Below are 21,429 nucleotides of genomic sequence, written 5' to 3' on the forward strand. Positions count from 1 at the left end.
GGGGAAATGGCTTTGAGCCTAAGATAAAAAAAGGTGGCTTATACATTTTATAATATAATAATAATAATAATAATAATAAAGAATAATAATAATTCAGTATAACAGCTTTAATGGGGGAAATGGCTTTGAGCCTAAGATAAAAAAGTGGCTTATACATTTTATAATATAATAATAATAATAATAATAATAATAATAATAATAATAATATACAATAATAATTCAGTATAACAGCCTGAATGGGGGAAATGGCTTTGAGCCTAAGATTAAAAAGTGGCCTATACATTTTATGCTAATAATAAATATAATAAATAATATAATAATAATAATTCAGGATAACAGCTTTAATTGGGGAAATGGCTTTGAGCCTAAGATAAGAAAAGTGGCTTATACATTTTGTAATATAATAATAATAATAATATAATAGAATAATAATAATTCAGGATAACAGCTTTAATGGGGGAAATGGCTTTGAGCCTAAGATAAGAAAAGTGGCTTATACATTTTATACTAATAATAATAAATATATATAATAAATTACAGAATAATATAATATAATAATAAATAGAATAATAATAATTCAGGATAAATGCTTTAATGGGGGAAATGGCTTTGAGCCTAAGATAAAAAAGGGGCTTATACATTTTATAATACAACAATAATAATAATAATAATATAATAGAATAATAATAATTCAGTATAACAGCTTTAATGGGGGAAATGGCTTTGAGCCTAAGATAATACATTTTATAATATAATAATAATAATAATAATAATAAATAGAATAATAAGTCAGGATAACAGCTTTAATGGGGGAAATGGCTTTGAGCCTAAGATAAAAAGTGGCTTATACATTTTATAATACAATAATAATAATAATAATAATAATAGAATAGAATAATAATAATTCAGTATAACAGCTTTAATGGGGGAAATGGCTTTGAGCCTAAGATAAAAAGTGGCTTATACATTTTATAATACAATAATAATAATAATAATAATAATAGAATAGAATAATAATAATTCAGTATAACAGCTTTAATGGGGGGAAATGGCTTTGAGCCTAAGATAAAAAGTGGCTTATACATTTTGTAATATAATAATAATAATAATAATATAATAGAATAATAATAATTCAGGATAACAGCTTTAATGGGGGAAATGGCTTTGAGCCTAAGATAATACATTTTATAATATAATAATAATAATAATAATAAATAGAATAATAATTCAGGATAACAGCTTTCATGGGGGAAATGGCTTTGAGCCTAAGATTAAAAAGTGGCTTATACATTTTATAATACAATAATAATAATAATATAATAGAATAATAATAATTCAGTATAACAGCTTTAATGGGGGAAATGGCTTTGAGCCTAAGATTAAAAAGTGGCTTATACATTTTATAATACAATAATAATAATAATATAATAGAATAATAATAATTCAGTATAACAGCTTTAATGGGGGAAATGGCTTTGAGCCTAAGATAATACATTTTATAATATAATAATAATAATAATAATAATAATAATAATAATAATAATAATAAATAGAATAATAATTCAGGATAAACGCTTTAATGGGGGAAATGGCTTTGAGCCTAAGATTAAAAAGTGGCTTATACATTTTATAATACAATAATAATAATAATAATAAATATTATAATCCTATGCAAATGCCAGGCTTTCCTGGGAAGAGAAGGCAAAACTACAACTCCCACCTTCCTTGTTCACACGGAGCCTTGGGAGTTGAATGCGGGGGTGCCTATTAAAAGTCGGGGGGAAGAGAAGGTGTTCTAACCGGGTTTTCTGGGCTGCAAACCGGAGTGACCCCGGATCCCAGCGTGTGGACTCACCCGGATCGAAGGCGAAAGAGAGCCCGCAGCTGCTGCCGCCTTGGCCCCGCCCTCCCACGTGGGGAGACGGCGAGGGGGCGGGGCTTCCCTTGGCCACGCCCACTCCCGGATGCGGAAATGCAATGTTGTGGATCTTTTGGTCTATACAATACATACATAATCTTCAAATAGAACTCTATTCTTAATTGCAGCATATAGATTTAGTTTTGCATTTAAATATACCTTTATTATTATTATTACTGCAAGTTTTGCCTTATTATTATTATTATTGCAATATATTCATTCTCCATTTAAATCTTATTATTAATTGCACTATTTTGATTTTGGTGTATTCAATGAAATATATATTTTCTGCAATATATATATATATATACACACACATATTATTAGACAATTGATTGCAATATATTGTTTTTGCATGTAAATACTGTACCTTATATTCAATGAAATATATATTTTCTGCAATATATATATATATATACACACACATATTATTAGACAATTGATTGCAATATATTGTTTTTGCATGTAAATACTGTACCTTATATTCAATGAAATATATATTTTCTGCAATATATATATATATATATACACACACATATTATTAGACTATTGATTGCAATATATTGTTTTTGCATGTAAATACTGTACCTTATATTCAATGAAATATATATTTTCTGCAATATATATATATATATATATATATATACACACACATATTATTAGACTATTGATTGCAATATATTGTTTTTGCATGTAAATACTGTACCTTATATTCAATGAAATATATATTTTCTGCAATATATATATATATATACACACACACATATTATTAGACTATTGATTGCAATATATTGTTTTTGCATGTAAATACTGTACCTTATATTCAATGAAATATATATTTTCTGCAATATATATATATATATATATACACACACATATTATTAGACTATTGATTGCAATATATTGTTTTTGCATGTAAATACTGTACCTTATATTCAATGAAATATATATTTTCTGCAATATATATATATATATATACACACACATATTATTAGACTATTGATTGCAATATATTGTTTTTGCATTTAAATATACTTCTATTATTATTAATAGTAATATATTGATTTTGAGTTTAAATATAACTACAGTACATACATATTTTCAAATATAACTATTTTTAATTGCAGCATATAGATTTTGATTTGCATTTAAATATACCTTTATTATTATTATTATTATTATTTTTGCAATATATTCATTCTCCATTTAAATCTTATTATTAATGGCACTATTTTGATTTTGGTGTATTCAATGAAATATATATTTTCTGCAATATATATATATATATATATATATACACACATATATATGCATATTATTAGACTGAGTATTGATTGCAATATATTGTTTTTGCATGTAAATATTGTACCTTTATTATTATTACAATATATTCATTCTCCATTTAAATCTATTATTATTAATTGCACTATTTTGATTTTGGTGTATTCAAATAAATATATATTTTCTGCAATATATATATATACACACACACGCATATATATATGCATACTATTAGACTGAGTATTGATTGCAATATATTGTTTTTGCATGTAAATATACTATTACTATTAATAGCAATATATTGATTTTGAGTTTAAATATAACTACAGTACATACATATCTTCAAATATAACTCTATTCTTAATTGCAGCATATAGATTTAGTTTTGCATTTAAATATACCTTTATTATTATTATTACTGCAATATATTCATTCTCCATTTGAATCTATTATTATTAATTGCACTATTTTGATTTTGTGTATTCAATTAAATATATATTTTATGCAACACACACACACATATATATATGCATATTATTAGACTGATTATTGATTGCAATATATTGATGTTTTTGCATGTAAATATACTTTTATTATTATTAATAGCAGCATATTGATTTTGAGTTTAAATATAACTATTATTATTTATTACAGTACCTTGTTTTGTGACTTTCAATATACTTTCTTTTTGCAATATATATACATCTACACATACAGTAGAGTCTCACTTATACAACACTCGCTTATCCAACATTCTGGATTATTCAACACATTTTTGTAGTCAATGTTTACAATACATATATATATATATATATATATATATATATATATATATATATATGCATATTATTAGACTGAGTATTGATTGCAATATATTGTTTTTGCATGTAAATATACTTCTATTATTATTCATAGCAACATATTGATTTTGAGTTTAAATATAACTACAGTAGAGTCTCACTTATCCAATGTTCTGGATTATCCAAGCCATTTTTGTAGTCAATGTTTTCAATACATCATGATATTTTGGTGCTAAATTCGTAAATACAGTCATTACTACATAGTGTTACTGTGTATTGAACTACCTTTCCTGTCAAATTTGTTGTATAACATGTTTTGGTGCTTAACTTGTAAAATCATAACCTAATTTGATGTTTAATAGGCTTTTCCTTAATGCCTCCTTATTATCCAACATATTCGCTTATCCGACATTCTGCTGGCCCATATACAACAAATTTGACAGAAAAAGTAGTTCAATACGCAGTAATGCTATATAGCTGTATTTAGGAATTTAGCACCAAAATATCACGATGTATTGAAAACATTGACTACAAAAATGCCTTGGATAATCCAGAACCTTGGATAAGCGAATGTTGGACTCTGCATGCCAGGTTTGGTCCCATTCCATCTTTGACGGAGTTCACGATTCTCATTGATTACAGGTGAACTATACATCCCAGTACCTACAACTTCAAAATGTCCAGGCCAATCCCCCTCAAAACCCACCAGTATTTAAATGTGGGTTGATTGAGTCTGCATGCCAAGTTTGGTCCAGATCCAGCGTTGTTTGGGCTCATAGTACGCCCTGGATGTAGGTGAACTACACAAAGACCTGCAATATTGTTCTTGTTCATGGGGGTTCTGTGGCAAGTGAGTTCCAGGCCCATCGTTGGTGGAGTCCAGAGTGTACTTAGACTGCAGGGGAAACTATACATCCCAGTCCCTACAACTCCTATAAACCACGGTGAATCCTCCCCAAACCTCTCCAGTATCTTCAGAAAAGAATAGGAAAGGGTTAAGGGAGAGGCAGTGGGCGGGGCCATGCAAATTCCACTCCAGTGGCAGCTGTATTACCCTGGGAGTTCTAGTTTGGCAAAGCCCCATCCCTCCTTGGGCAGAGGAAGCCCACTGGGCCGGGAGGGACTACAAAGCCCATCATTACCTTGAGCAGAGAGATGGTTGGCCGGTCTGTTAACCACAGAAATGCGGTTCCGTTCCCTCGACAACAACGGAACTCTGGCTCCGGGTTCAAGAGCCAATCGCGGCCTTTCCTATGGCAACGGTGGTCATCCTGTAATAATAATAACCATAATAATGTTAATAATAATGTTGATGGCAATGATGAATTTACTGACTTTTGTTATAATACTACTAGCTGTGCCCGGCCACGCGTTGCTGTTGTGTTGTCTGGTGGTGTTGGTGAGAAATTGTTGAGGTCGTGGTGGTATTGAATGTCTGTTGTATGGCTGTCTTTATGTTTAGTATGCACACTGAAGTGGATTATATGGCAGTGTGGAGTCAAGATAATCCAGTTCAAAGCAGATAATATAAGATTCTAAATGGGTTATATAGCTGTGTGGAAGGGCCTTGAGTCTACACTGCCATATAATCCAGTTAAAATCTGATAATCTGTGGAAGAGGCCTAAGTGAGGCCTAACTCTGCCTGTCCCCTGGGCTGAGTAGGTTGCTAGGAGACCAAGTGGGCGGCATATAAAAATTCAATTATTATTATTATTAATAATAATAATAATAATAATAAGGAACAAGAGGGGAAAAATTAGGGTTTCCCCATTTAAATAAAAACCCCAAACTCCCTATCTTGCAGTACCCCTCGGCGCCCACAAGGGGGCAGCATTGCATTTCCTATCTGCTCCTTTGGATTCAGGCATTTCCAGCTGCTCAAGTTGGCTCCTTTCTTTTGTTAATATAGATTGGAAAAACTCCTATTTTTATAATATTTTGGTTTTCCAACTCCTGCATGAACTAAGCTTCCCTTTTCAGGCAGAGAAAGGAAAGGTTTAAGAGAGAGAAAAAGAAAAAAAAGAAGGAGCAAAATATTATGGCCCCTAATAATAAATCCTTGGCCGTCCCAATGTTTCAGGTGCTTATTATTATTATTATTATTATTATTATTATTATTATTATTATTATTATTATTATTATTATTATTATTATTATTATTGTATGACACAGCAAACAAGATAGATATGTTGGATTTCGTATCACAAGTCGAACACTTCCCAAGTGTCTAGGACTGTGTGATGTATTTTCGGATGATGTGTGCAGATCCCAGTCGGGTGGCCTTTTGCAGTTGGCAGATTGTATTGTTACTATTATTATTATTATTATTATTATTATTATTATTTACACAACAAGATAAGTACAAGCAAACAAGATCACTATGCTGGCTTTTGTATCGGATCACATGTCAGACACTTCCCAAGTGACTAGGACTAATTATTATTATTATTATTATTATTATTATTATTATTACATTATTATTATTATTATTATTATTATTTACACAACAAGATAAGTACAAGCAAACAAGATCACTATGCTGGCTTTTGTATCGGATCACATGTCAGACACTTCCCAAGTGACTAGGACTAATTATTATTATTATTATTATTATTATTATTATTATTATTATTATTATTACATTATTATTATTATTATTATTATTATGACACAGCAAACAAGACAGACATGCTGGATTTCGTATCACAAAATCACAAGTCAAACACTTCCCAAGTGTCTAGGACTGTGTGATGTATTATTATTATTATTATTATTACAACATTATTATTATTATTATTATTATTATTATTATTATTATTATTATTATTATTACTATGACACAGCAAACAAGATAGACATGCTGGATTTCGTTTCACAAAATCCCAAGTCAAACACTTCCCAAGTGTCTAGGACTGTGTGATGTATTTTCAGATGATGTGCGCAGATCCCAGTAGGGTGGCCTTTTGCAGTTGGCAGATTGTGTTGTTATTATTATTATTATTATTATTATTTACACAACAAGATAAGTACAAGCAAACAAGATCACTGTGCTGGCTTTTGTATCGGATCACATTTTGGACACTTCCCAAGTGTCTAGGACTTCTTCTTCTTCTTCTTCTTCTTCTTCAATATATTATTATTATTACTGTATTATTATTATTATTATTATTATTATTTTATTATGACACAGCAAACAAGATAGACATGCTGGATTTCGTATCAGAAAATCACAAGTCAAAGACTTCCCAAGTGTCTAGGACTGTGTGAAACAAATTACGATCTGCCAACTGCAAAAGGCCACCATCTGCGCGAATCATCCGAAAATAATAATAATAATAATAATAATTATTATTATTATTATTACTATTATTTACGGGTATCCGTTGGGAGGGTTTTATTTATGTCTCTCAGCGTGGGGTTGGGCTGGATGACCTTTGGAGCTCCCTCTCGTTGTGATTTCAATGGGATTTCAAGCCCTTTCCAGCCATACTGCATTATTATGATGATGACTAAGTTGTATGGCTATCTGTCGGGAGGGTTTTAGTTGTGTCTCTCAGCGTGGGGTTGGGCTGGATGACCTTTGGAGCTCCCTCTCATTGTGATTTCAATGGGATTTCAAGCCCTTTCCAGCCAGACCGCAGCACAGGAGCCGGGGCTGTATTGCTGCATGCAAAGCGTATGCAAAGCGTATGCAAAGCAGCCTCATTTGCATACAGGGCACAGCGAATCCTAATGCAGAGAGAAGAGTCAGGAGCTCCAAAACTCAAAGAAATGCCGCCTTTAGGAATCTCTAGGGCCTACCATTACGGCTCTATGGTCAAAACCTGCCAAGAAATCCCCCAGCAAACTGCAAATCCCATATAATAATCGTATATTATTACTTGGGTGTTGTTTGCTAAGGCCGAGACCATCATCCGTTTGCATACAAATAAACAAAAAGGCAACAATATTGAACAAAAGGACTCTATGAAATAGAATTACTTTAAAAATGCACGAATCCATTCCTGGCAATGGACGGAATCCGTTCCGGGATTTCCACCCAGCCCTCCCAGGTGAACCAGGAGTCAGGCAGGTAGAGGATGCTTTTTCCCAGGAGGAAAGACCAGGAAAACCCGGACCGGAGTCCCACTTTACCTGCTATAACTCCTGGGATTCCAAGGCCTTGTAAAGCTCCAGATCCCAAGATCCCAAGGCTTTATAAAACTATAAATCCTGGTATCTCAAGGCCTTGTTTTACTATGTCTCCCATGACTCCAAGGCCTTGTAAAACCATAACTCCCGGTATCCCAAAGTTTTGTCAAACTTTTGAGACCCCAAGACTTTATACAACTACAACTCCCAAGACAGCAAGGCTGCATAAGACTGTAACTCCCAGTATTCCAACGCCTTGCCAAACAATAACTTTTGAGATCCCAAGTGCTTATAAAAGTACAACTCCTATGACTCCATGGTGTTGTAAAACTACAACTCCTATGACTCCAGGACCTTATAAAACTAAAACTCCTATGACTCCAATATCTCATAAAAGTAAAACTCCTATGATTCTAAGGCCTTGAAAAACTACAACTCCCATGATTTCAAGACCTTGTAAAATTTACACGTCCTATGACTCCAAGGCCTTGTAAAACTACAACTCCTATGACTCCAAGGCCTTGTAAAACTACAACTCGTATGACTCCAAGGCCTTATAAAACTACAACTCATGACTCTAAGGCCTCGAAAAACTACAACTCCCATGATTTGAAGACCTTATAAAATTTACAAGTCCTATGACTCCAAGAATTTATAAAACTACAACTCCTATGACTCAAGACCTCATAAAACTACAACTCCTATGACTCCAAGTCCTTATAAAACTACAACTCCTATGACTCAAGACCTCATAAAACTACAACTCCTATGACTCCAAGTCCTTATAAAACTACAAGTCCTATGACTCCATTAACTTATAAAACTACGACTCCAAGACCTTATAAAACTACAAGTCCTATGACTCAAAAAACTTATCAAGCTACAACTCCTATGACTCCAAGACCTTATAAAACTACAACTCCTATGACTCCAGACCTTTTAAAACTACAACTCATGACTCTAAGGCCTCGAAAAACTACAACTCCCATGATTTCAAGACCTTATAAAATTTACAAGTCCTATGACTCCAAGGCCTTATCAAACTACAACTCGTATGACTCCAAGACCTTATAAAACTACAATTCCCATGATTCCAAGACCTTATAAAACGACAAGTGCTATGACTCCAAGACCTTATAAAACCACAACTCCTATGATTCCATGACCTTATAAAACTACAATTCCCATGATTCCAAGACCTTATAAAACTACAAGTGCTATGACTCCAAGACCTTATAAAACTACAACTCATGACTCTAAGGCCTCGAAAAACTACAACTCCCATGATTTGAAGACCTTATAAAATTTACAAGTCCTATGACTCTAACTCCCATGATTTCAAGACCTTATAAAATTTACAAGTCCTATGACTCTTAACTCCCATGATTTCAAGACCTTATAAAATTTACAACTCCTATGACTCCTAGAAAAACTACAACTCCCATTATTCCAAGACCTTATAAAACTACAACTCCTATGACCTCCAAGACCTTATAAAACTACAACTCCTATGACTTCATGTCTTTATAAAACGACAACTCCCATGACTCCAAGACCTTATAAAACTACAACTCCCATGATTTCAAGACCTTATAAAATGTACAAGTCCTGACTCTTAACTCCCATGATTTCAAGACCTTATAAAATTTACAAGTCCTATGACTGCAAGGCCTCGAAAAACTACAAGTCCCATGATTACAAGAGCTTATAAAACTACAACTTCTATGACTTCATGTCCTTATAAAACTACAACTCCTATGACTCAAGACCTTATAAAACTACAACTCATGACTCTAAGGCCTCGAAAAACTACAACTCCCATGATTTCAAGACCTTATAAAATTTACAAGTCCTAGGACTCCAAGGCCTTGAAAAACTACAACTCCCATGATTTCAAGAACTTATAAAATTTACAAGTCAAATGACCTCTAACTCCCATGATTTCAAGACCTTATAAAATTTACAACTCCTATGACTCCTAGAAAAACGACAACTCCCATTATTCCAAGACCTTATAAAACTACAACTCCTATGACCTCCAAGACCTTATAAAACTACAACTCCTATGACTTCATGTCTTTATAAAACGACAACTCCCATGACTCCAAGACCTTATAAAACTACAACTTCCATGATTTCAAGACCTTATAAAATGTACAAGTCCTGATTCTTAACTCTCATGATTTCAAGACCTTATAAAATTTACAAGTCCTATGACTCCAAGGCCTTGAAAAACTACAACTCCTATGACTCCAAGGCCTTGAAAAACTACAACTCCCATGATTTCAAGACCTTATAAAACTACAACTCCTATGACTCAAGACCTTATAAAACTACAACTCATGACTCTAAGGCCTCAAAAAACTACAACTCCCATGATTTCAAGACCTTATAAAATTTACAAGTCCTGACTCTAACTCCCATGATTTCAAGACCTTATAAAATTTACAAGTCCTGACTCTAACTCCCATGATTTCAAGACCTTATAAAATTTACAAGTCCTGACTCTAACTCCCATGATTTCAAGACCTTATAAAATTTACAAGTCCTGACTCTAACTCCCATGATTTCAAGACCTTATAAAATTTACAAGTCCTGACTCTAACTCCCATGATTTCAAGACCTTATAAAATTTACAAGTCCTATGACTCCAAGGCCTTGAAAAACTACAACTCCTATGACTATAAGGCCCTGTCAAGTGACGACTTCCACAACCCCGAGGCCTTTTTATGGTTCGAATTCCGAAAGGGCCCCAAGGCCTTGCCAAACGAGACCTTTCCAGGGTTCCGTACGAAACTACAAATCCCAGGTCTTGCAAATCTACAAATCCCAGGGTCCCGCAGGCTGCATTGATGGCACAAGTGGAACCAAAGAGGCCGAAAGGGAGGAAAGGCGGGATAGGAACTGCCCAGATCCCGGGATGTGTTGGTCCGAGAGCCTCCGGATTTTCTCTCCAACCAACCCAAGGCTTATGAAACTGGATTGAAACCCAGATTAACTGTAAGGGAAGGCTCGCTGCTCTCCTTGCCCAGAGCTTTCAACATCATCTGGCATCTCTCTCTCTCTCTTTTTCTTTCTCTCTTTCTTTCTTTTCTTCCCAGGGTTTCAGCCCTGCCTCCCCTCCTTTCCTTCCTTTCTTTCTTGCACAACACCAGGCTGAGAGGCAGAAAATAAACACAGCAAAACCCCTAGGAAAAGAAGATTTGCTTCCCCTCCCTGGTTTTTTTTGCAAAGCTGATTTTAAAAAAAATAAATAAAGATAGATATATTTTCTATATAATGTGTGCCGATACATTTCTATTTATTTTATTTTATTCTGTGTTTTTTCAAAAATATATTTTATTTTATTTTATCATGGGATATATTTTTAATTAGGCACAAAGTAGCACCAGGTGTGTTGAATATCCATTATTATTATTATTATTATTATTATTATTATTTATTGTATGACACAGCAAACAAGATAGATATGCTGGATTTCGTATCACAAAATCACAAGTCGAACACTTCCCAAGTGTCTAGGACTGTGTATTATTATTATTATTATTATTATTATTATTATTATTATTATGACACAGCAAACAAGATAGATATGCTGGATTTCGTATCACAAAATCACAAGTCAAACTCTTCCCAAGTGTCTAAGACTGTGTGATGTATTATTATTATTATTATTATTATTATTATTATTATTATTATTATTATTTATGACACAGCAAACAAGATAGACATGTTGGATTTCGTATCACAAAATCACAAGTCGAACACTTCCCAAGTGTCTAGGACTGTGTGATGTATTATTATTATTATTATTATTATTATTATTATTATTATTATTATTATTTATGACACAGCAAACAAGATAGACATGCTGGATTTCGTATCACAAAATCACAAGTCAAACACTTCGCAAGTGTCTAGGACTGTGTGATGTATTATTATTATTATTATTATTATTATTATTATTTATGACACAGCAAACAAGATAGACATGCTGGATTTCGTATCACAAAATCACAAGTCAAACTCTTCCCAAGTGTCTAGGACTGTGTGATGTATTATTATTATTATTAATAATAATAATAATAATAATATATTATTATTATTATGACACAGCAAACAAGATATATTATTATTATTATTATTATTATTATTATTATTATTATTATTATTATTATTATTATTATGACACAGTAAACAAGATAGACATGCTGGATTTCGTATCACAAAATCCCAAGTCAAACTCTTCCCAAGTGTCTAGGACTGTGTGATGTATTTTCGGATGATGCACCCAGATCCCAGTCGGGTGGCCTTTTGCAGTTGGCAGGGTTATTATTATTATTATTACTAGATACTGTATATACTCGAGTATAAGCCTAGATTTTCAGCCCTCTTTTTAAGACCGAAAAAGCCCCCCTCGGCTTATACTCGGGTGAGGGTCCAGGTTGGCTTATATTTGGGTCAGCTTATACTCGAGAATGTATGGTATATTTATTATTTTTCTCTATTATTATTGGTATTATTACAATTATTATTTTTCTCTATTATAGTAGCTACTATTACATTTATTTTACTCTATTATTATATTTATTATTTCAATCTGATCTTATTATTATTGAATTTATTATTTTACTCTATTTATTATTACATGTATTATTTTACTCTATTATTATTGGTATTATTACATTTATTATATTTCTCTATCATTGTTGCTACTATTACATTTATTTTACTCTATTATTATTATTATTATTATTATTATTAATACATTTATTATTTCACTCTGATCTTATTATTATTGCATTTATTATTTTACTCTATTTATTATTACATGTATTATTTTCCTGTATTTATTATTATTATTACGTGTATTATTTTACTCTATTATTATTAAAAGGATACATAAGCACATTTACATTGAAGAAGATGAGAATAATGATTTGATCAGAGTTGGACAGTCTAATCTTAAATCTGAGGTTTATGTAAATATTCAAAAACATTAACCTACTGAGGCCTCAATTAATGTAATTTTATTGGTATCTATTTTTATTTCTGAAATTTCTCACCCTCGGCTTATACTGGAGTCAATATTTTCCCATTTTTTGTGGTAAAATTAGGTGCCTCGGATTATAGTCGGGTCGGCTTATACTCGAGTATATACCATATATATTTATATTTACCGCAGATCCCTGTAAGGTGGCCTTTTACAGTTGACAGATCGTAAATTTGGGTTATTATTATTATTATTATTATTATTATTGGGGTCCCTGGTGGCACAGTGTGTTAAAGCGCTGAGCTGCTGAACTTGCGGACCAAAAGGTCCCAGGTTCAAATCCCGGGAGCGGAATGAGCGCCCGCTGTTAGCCCCAGCTCCTGCCAACCTAGCAGTTCGAAAACATGCCAATGTGAGTAGATCAATAGGTACCGCTCCGGTGGGAAGGTAACAGTGTTCCATGCAGTCATGCCAGTGGCCACATGACCTTGGAGGTGTCTACGGACAACGCCGGCTCTTGGGCTTAGAAATGGAGATGAGCACCAACCCCCAGAGTGTGAGTAGATCAATAGGTACCGCTCCGGCGGGAAGGTAACAGCACTCCATGCAGTCATTCATGCCTGTGGCCACATGACCTTGGAGGTGTCTACGGACAACGCCGGCTCTTTGGCTTAGAAATGGAGATGAGCACCAACCCCCAGAGTGTGAGTAGATCAATAGGTACCGCTCCGATGGGAAGGTAACGGCGCTCCATGCAGTCATGCCAGTGGCCACATGACCTTGGAGGTGTCTACGGACAACGCTGGCTCTTTGGCTTAGAAATGGAGATGAGCACCAACCTCCAGAGTGTGAGTAGATAAATAGGTACTGCTCCGGTGGGAAGGTAACGGTGCTCCATGCAGTCGTGCCAGTGGCCACATGACCTTGGAGGTGTCTACGGACAACGCCGGCTCTTTGGCTTAGAAATGGAGATGAGCACCAACCCCCAGAGTGTGAGTAGATCAATAGGTACTGCTCCGGTGGGAAGGTAGCGGCGCTCCATACAGTCATGCCAGTGGCCACATGACCTTGGAGGTGTCTACGGAGAACGCCAGCTCTTTGGCTTAGAAATGGAGATGAGCACCAACCCCCAGAGTCGGTCACGACTGGACTTAATGTCAGGGGAAAACCTTTACCTTTTTAACCTATTATTATTATTATTATTATTATTATTATTATTAGGCACCTGGTTGTGCTCCCTTTTCCCCCCCTCAAAGCCATTCACATTCAAACCAAACCAAAAGAAAACAAACTAAACACATAGCATACGCTATGCAACCCTGGGGTTTGTTGTTCTCTTGGCAAACTACAACTCCCAGGTTTACCGTATTCATCTCCTGTTTTTAACATTTTATTTTGTATGTTGACCTTTTATGACTGTTTTATTGATGCCGATGTGTTATTGTTGAGTAATTTGTTTTATTGTCTTGCTGTTGTTATTATACTGTTGTGTTTGGGCATGGCCCCATGTAAGCCGCCCCAAGTCCCTTCGGGGAGAGGGGGCGGGGTATAAGAATAAAGTTGTTGTTGTTGTTATTATTATTATTATTATTATTATTATTATTATTATTATTATTACCATAGTGTTGACCCATGGTGCTAAAACCACATTCATTCCACTATGAAGACAGCTTTCAAACAAGAGCTTTTTCGGAAAGTTGTGGCTGGACTAGATGGCCTTTGGGAGCCCGTTCATTAATTTGAGGTGAAATCTTGTTTGGATGCTTCTGTTGAGGTTAATGCCACCCTATAGATTCCTGCCATGGGTGTTCTCCTTTACTGGAAGGCCAGAGGATGGAGGGAAGGAGGGAAAGGAGGGGGAGAGAAAGAGAGTTTTCCTCCTTGCCTGGCCGGGGATCGATGGAGCGCCGTTTTCTCCCTTCTTCGTTATTATTGGGGGGAAAGGAGCCGGCGAAATTAGATATCGATCTCTTGTCCGGGTGACGAGGAGGAGGCCTGCCTTCTCTCTGCAGCCGCTGAGGCTCACGGAGGCCCAAGTCCCATCCGCAGCCTCGCTTTCGGACCCAGGATGATGGGACAGGCAGTCCCTTTGGGACCCCATTGGGATTCCTTCGCTGAGCCAGTATAGCAAGTGAAGAACCTGCTTTGATTGAAATCAAAAGTCAGAAACATCTCAAAGCACAGCAGACAAAAAACCAGTACAAGAAAACCGCACTACAAACTAGAGCAGAATCAGTACAAGAAAACTGCACTACAAACTAGAGCTGACAGCTGGCACAACAAAACATTGCATGGAAAGTTCCTTGACAAAATTGAAGGAAAAGCTGATAAGGAGAAGACCTGGCTCTGGCTCACGAATGGGACCCTGAAGAAGGAGACAGAAAGCCTGATCCTTGCAGCCCAGGAGCAAGCCAAAATTGCACATACAGACTACAAACAGAGCCACAACTCTGTGGCCCAAAGGATTCATTGGAACTTATGCCTCAAGTCCCACCTCCCAGCAGCAAAGAACTGGTGGGATCACAAACCTGCAAAACTATTGGAAAATGAGCACACAAAGATACTGTGGGACTTCCAAATCCAGACTGACAAAGTTCAGGAACACAACACACCAGACATCACAGTTGTGGAAAAGAAAAAGGTTTGGATCATTGATGTCGCCATCCCAAGTGACAGTCGCATTGATGAAAAACAACAGGAAAAACTCAGCCACTATCAGGACCTCAAGATGGAACTTCAAAGACTCTGGCAGAAACCAGTGCAGGTGGTCCCGGTGGTGATGGGCACATTGGGTGCCGTACCAAAAGATCTCAGCCGGCATTTGGAAACAATAGACATTGACAAAATTACGAACTGCCAACTGCAAAAGGCCACCCGACTGGGATCTGCGCGCATCATCCGAAAATACATCACACAGTCCTAGACACTTGGGAAGTGTTGGACTTGGGATTTTGTGATATGAAATCCAGCATGTCTATCTTGTTTGCTGTGTCATAATAAAATAATAATAATAATAATATCTGCCTAGAAGATCAAGGGGCAGAGGACTCTTACAAGTCAAACAAGCAGTCAAAGAAGAAGAACATGCCCTGGCAGAAGATGTAAAAGCAAAGTGAAGAACCTGCTTTGATTGAAGTCAAAATCAGAACCTCCTCAAAGCACAGCAGACAAAAAACCAGTACAAGAAAACCGCACTACAAACTAGAGCTGACATCTGGCACAACAAAACATTGCATGGAAAGTTCCTTGACAAAATTGAAGGAAAAGCTGATAAAGAGAAGACCTGGCTTTGGCTCACGAATGGGACCGTGAAGAAGGAGACAGAAGGCCTGATCCTTGCAGCCCAGGAACAAATACAACTAAGGCCAAGATCGAAAAATCAGCTGATGACCCAAAATGCAGACTGTGCAAAGAAACCAACGAAACCATGGATCATATCCTCAGCTGCTGTAAGAAAATCGCACAGACAGACTACAAACAGAGTCACAACTAGGATGTGACAGTCGCATTGGGGTTGGGCTGGATGGCCTTTGGGGACCCTTCCCAACTCTAGTATTCAATCTGCTGGAGTCTCCTTCCTTCTCTGGCAGCCTTTAAGCAGGTCTACAAATAAATAAATGTAAACTTTTCTTATGGTCAATGACCAGCTCATATCAAGGGCACCCAGTCCCGTACATCCATATGAAATCCAAGAGGTTATATACTTCAAAATTAATAAAACTTCCATAAAACTAAATCATTGACAAAATTTAAAATCTAGGCTAAAAACTTCAATATTAATAAAAACCATTATAGAATTGAATCATTGACAAAATTTAAAATCTAGGCTAAAAACTTCAACATTAATAAAATTGATTCACTCTGCAGAGTTGGAACGACCATCTGTTGGGAGGGATCGGAGAGTGTCTTCCTCAATAGAATGGGGTTGGGCTGGATGGCCTTTGGGGGCCTCTATCAACCTGCAGAGGTGGGACGGCCATCTGCCGGGAGGGATCTGAGAGTGTCTTCCTCAATAGAATGGGGTTGGGCTGGATGGCCTTTGGGGGCCTCTATCAACCTGCAGAGGTGGGATGGCCATCTGCCGGGAGGGATCGGAGAGTGTCTTCCGCAATAGAATGGGGTTGGGCTGGATGGCCTTTGGGGGCCTCTATCAACCTGCAGAGGTGGGATGGCCATCTGCCGGGAGGGATCTGAGAGTGTCTTCCTCAATAGAATGGGGTTGGGCTGGATGGCCTTTGGGGGCCTCTATCAACCTGCAGAGGTGGGATGGCCATCTGCCGGGAGGGATCGGAGAGTGTCTTCCGCAATAGAATGGGGTTGGGCTGGATGGCCTTTGGGGGCCTCTATCAACCTGCAGAGGTGGGATGGCCATCTGCCGGGAGGGATCGGAGAGTGTCTTCCGCAATAGAATGGGGTTGGGCTGGATGGCCTTTGGGGGCCTCTATCAACCTGCAGAGGTGGGATGGCCATCTGCCGGGAGGGATCGGAGAGTGTCTTCCGCAATAGAATGGGGTTGGGCTGGATGGCCTTTGGGGGCCTCTATCAACCTGCAGAGGTGGGATGGCCATCTGCCAGGAGGGATTGAATGGTATCTTTCTCAACAGAATGAGGTTGGCCTAGATGGTCTTTGGGGGTCCCTATCAACATTAGCATTCAATCTGCAGAGGTGGGATGGCCATCTGCCAGGAGGGATTGAATGGTATCTTTCTCAACAGAATGAGGTTGGCCTAGATGGCCTTTGGGGGTCCCTATCAACACTGGGATTCAATCTGCAGAGATGGGACGGCCATCTGCCGGGAGGGATTGAATGGTGCCGTTGCATCAAGAAGTGGGGTTGAGCTGGATGGTCTTTGGGGTCCCTTTTCATTCTGAGGAGGGGCTTTTGTCCCTGGCCTGGGAACCAGGCTTCTCGCTGCCTCCCTCCAGACACTGTCTAGACTCTGGCAATTACGGAGAAAGAAGGCAAAGAAGAAGGCGGCTGCTGCTGCTGCTGCGGCTGCCATTTCAGCTGAAAAAGAGCTTAAGAAAAATCACAAGGGGGGAGGAAGGGGCAGAAAGACCCTGCCGAGAGAGAGAGAGAGAGAGAGAGAGAGAGAGAGAGAGAGAGAGAGAGAGAGAGAGAGAGAGAGAGAGAGAGAGAGAGAGAGAGAGAGAGAGAGAGAGAGGGATGGAAGGAAGGAAGGAAGGAAGGAAGGAAGGAGGAAAGGGAGGGAGGGAGAGCAAGGGGTAACCTTGGATAAGCGAGGCTTGGATAAGTGAGATTCTACTGTATATATCTATATATATAAAAGGGTGATGGCATCACGGCGACCCACAAAACAACAAAACTACAGGCCCCTCAACCTCGAAATTTGACGACACAACCCATCATCCACGCCTCCAGGTTGATACAACAAAAAGAAAAGAAAAATAAAGTCCTAATTAGAGAGAGAGAGAGGAATAATTGGATAAAATTGCTTTTATCCAATTGCTGCCAGTTAGAAGGCTAAGCTCCTCCAACTTGGTCTCCTAGCAACCCAATAAAAAATAATAAAAAACGCTAAAAAAAATTTGATACAATAAAATACTATAATAACAGAAAATAACTAAAAATACTACAAGAAAATAATAAAATTTAATAAATAAAAATATAACTTACAATAAAAATTAATTAAAAAATGCAAATAACATCAAATAAAAATCACACAACAATTTTTAACCAATACCACCACCACTTTGCCACAGCAACGCGTGGCCGGGCACAGCTAGTATCTATATATATAAAAGAGTGATGGCATCAGGGCAGCGGACAAAACAACAAAACTACAGGCCCCCCAACCTCGAAATTTGACAACACAACCCATCATCCACGCCTCTAGGTTGATACAACAAAAAGAAAAGAAAAATAAAGTCCTAATTAAAGAGAGAGGAATAATTGCTTTTATCCAATTGCTGCCACTTTGAAGGCTAAGCTCCGCCCACTTGGTCTCCTAGCAACCTCCTCAGCCCAGGGGACAGGCACAGTTAGGCCTCACTTAGGCCTCTTCCACAGATTATCAGATTTGAACTGGATTATATGGCAGTGTAGACTCAAGGCCCTTCCACACAGCTATATTACCCATTTATAATCTTATATTATCTGCTTTGAACTGGATTATCTTGACTCCACACTGCCATATAATCCACTTCAGTGTGCATACTAAACATAAAGACAACCATACAACAGACATTCAATACCACCACTACCTCAACAATTTCTCAACAACGCCACCAGACAACAACACAGCAACGCGTGGCCGGGCACAGCTAGTGTATATATATATAGATATAGATATAGATATAGATAGAGAGAGAGAGAGTATCATTATATCATTCTATTATTATTGTAGTATATTATCATATTACAGTAGAGTCTCACTTATCCAACATTCGCTTATCCAACGTTCTGGATTATCCAACACATTTTTGTAGTCAATGTTTTCAATATATCATGATATTTTGGTGCTAAATTCGTAAAGACAGTAATTACTACATAGCATTAATGTGTAATGAACTACTTTTTCTGACAAATTTGTTGTCTAACATGATGTTTTGGTGCTTCATTTGTAAAATCATAACCTAATTTGATGTTTAATAGGCTTTTCTTTAATCCCTCCTTATTATCCAAGATATTCGCTTATCCAACATTCTGCCGGCCCGTTTATGTTGGATATGTGAAACTCTACTGTACCTATTGATCTACTCACATTTGCATGTTTTTGAACTGCTAGGTTGGTAGAAGCTGGGGCTAACAGCGGGTGCTCACTCTGCTTCCCAGATTTGAACCTGACTGCATCCTTGTTCCCTTCATTCCCACCCGACCAGTACCTATTGCTCTACTCATGTCTGCATATTTTTTAACTGCTAGGTTAGCAGAAGCTGGGGCTAACACTCCGCTCCAGAGATTCGAACCTGCAACGTTTTGGTCTGCAAGTTCAGCAGCTCAGCGCTTTAACACGCTGCACCACCGGGGCTCATATAATAATAATAATAATAATAATAATAATAATAATAATAATAATGATGATACTTTATTTTTATACCCCGCCTCTATCTCCCCGAAGGGACTCGGGGCGGCTTACATGGGGTAAACAATAAACCAAAAAATAAAATAACAACAGAAAATACAAACACAGAAATTAAATTAACACTCTAAACATAATTAAATATAAAAAGATAATCATAGTAAAAACAAGGGTTCGGCACCCAAGTAGAGGAGATAAAATGAGATGGGTAAAGTAAAACGAGTGAATAATGTAAACAAGGTAGTTGATTAAGTGAGATATGTGTGTGTGTGTGTGTGTGTGTGTGTATGTATGTGTGTGTATATATATATATATATATGTTTATATATCTGTGGAATAATGTCCAGGGTGGGAGAAAGAACTCGTCTGTTGGAGGTAAGTGTGAATGTTGCATTGGTGAGCTTGATTAGCATTGAATTGCCTTGCAGCTTCAAAGCCTGGCTGCTTCCTGCCTCCAGTGGGGGCAGGAAATCCACAAGCACGTGGACAATTTCAACAGAAAAGAGGAGACCATGAAAATGAACACAATCTGGCTCCCAGTATTTAAAACATCTCTAAAATCAGGACAGTGAACACTCAGAAAACAGGCAAATCCCAGACAGGAAACAATCGGGGCCAGCTAACACCTCCCAACTAAGGATTCCCCCAAGTAACCAGGAAGCAGCCAGGCTTTTCAGCTGAAAGGCCACTAATCAAGGTGGCCAATGTCAACACCAAAAGACAAGAGTTCTTTATCCCACCACAGAAATATAAACCCCACTTGCAGTTTCCCACAGACCTCACAACCTCTGCGGATGCCTGCCACAGATGTGGGCGAAACGTCAGGAGAGAATGCTTCTGGAACTTGGCCAGACAGCCTGGAAAACTCACATCAACCCAATGACTGGATTCCTGGGGGAGCTGCAAAATGAATTTGGCAGCAGCCCAGCCATTGGATAGCACAGAGAAAGTCTCTCTCTCACGCACATATATGTCTATACTGTGAAACCTAATCCCTGTCTGAAGGTTATACCTCATCTTCGTCTACTCCCTTTAAATGGGATGATATTTCCACACATTTAATGAGGCGCTTCTCACTCATAGAGCCCACAATTGGCACGTCCCCCATCATTACAATGAACCATAGAGGCCATCTGTCTGAAGGGATCGAATGGTGCCTTCCTCCATGGAAGAAATAGAGATTGAACTAGATGACCTTTGGGGATCCCTTCCAACTTTAGGATTCAGAGTCTGCTCCTTTGGAGGTTTGGATGGCCTTCTGT

The 21,429-nt window shown here is 37.0% G+C and overlaps 1 protein-coding gene across 12 annotated transcripts in view; it reads right to left on the bottom strand.

Annotated features, from left to right (window-relative positions):
- ntmt1 (N-terminal Xaa-Pro-Lys N-methyltransferase 1) overlaps positions 1 to 21,429 on the bottom strand; it is a 128,988-nt gene that overhangs the window by 10,993 nt on the left and 96,566 nt on the right. For 5 of the 12 annotated variants that reach the window (XM_062959945.1, XM_062959946.1, XM_062959943.1 and 2 more), the window contains one exon: positions 5,142 to 5,270. The gene's annotated coding sequence lies outside the window, so the exon portion shown is untranslated. Of the gene's footprint in view, positions 1 to 1,720; positions 1,997 to 5,141; positions 5,271 to 15,009; positions 15,217 to 21,429 lie in introns of those variants that run through there. The other 7 variants (XM_062959941.1, XM_062959940.1, XM_062959948.1 and 4 more) reach the window with 7 other exon arrangements.

The sequence above is a fragment of the Anolis carolinensis genome, unplaced genomic scaffold (assembly GCF_035594765.1).
Source record: "Anolis carolinensis isolate JA03-04 unplaced genomic scaffold, rAnoCar3.1.pri scaffold_7, whole genome shotgun sequence".
Taxonomy (NCBI): Eukaryota; Metazoa; Chordata; class Lepidosauria; order Squamata; family Dactyloidae; genus Anolis; species Anolis carolinensis.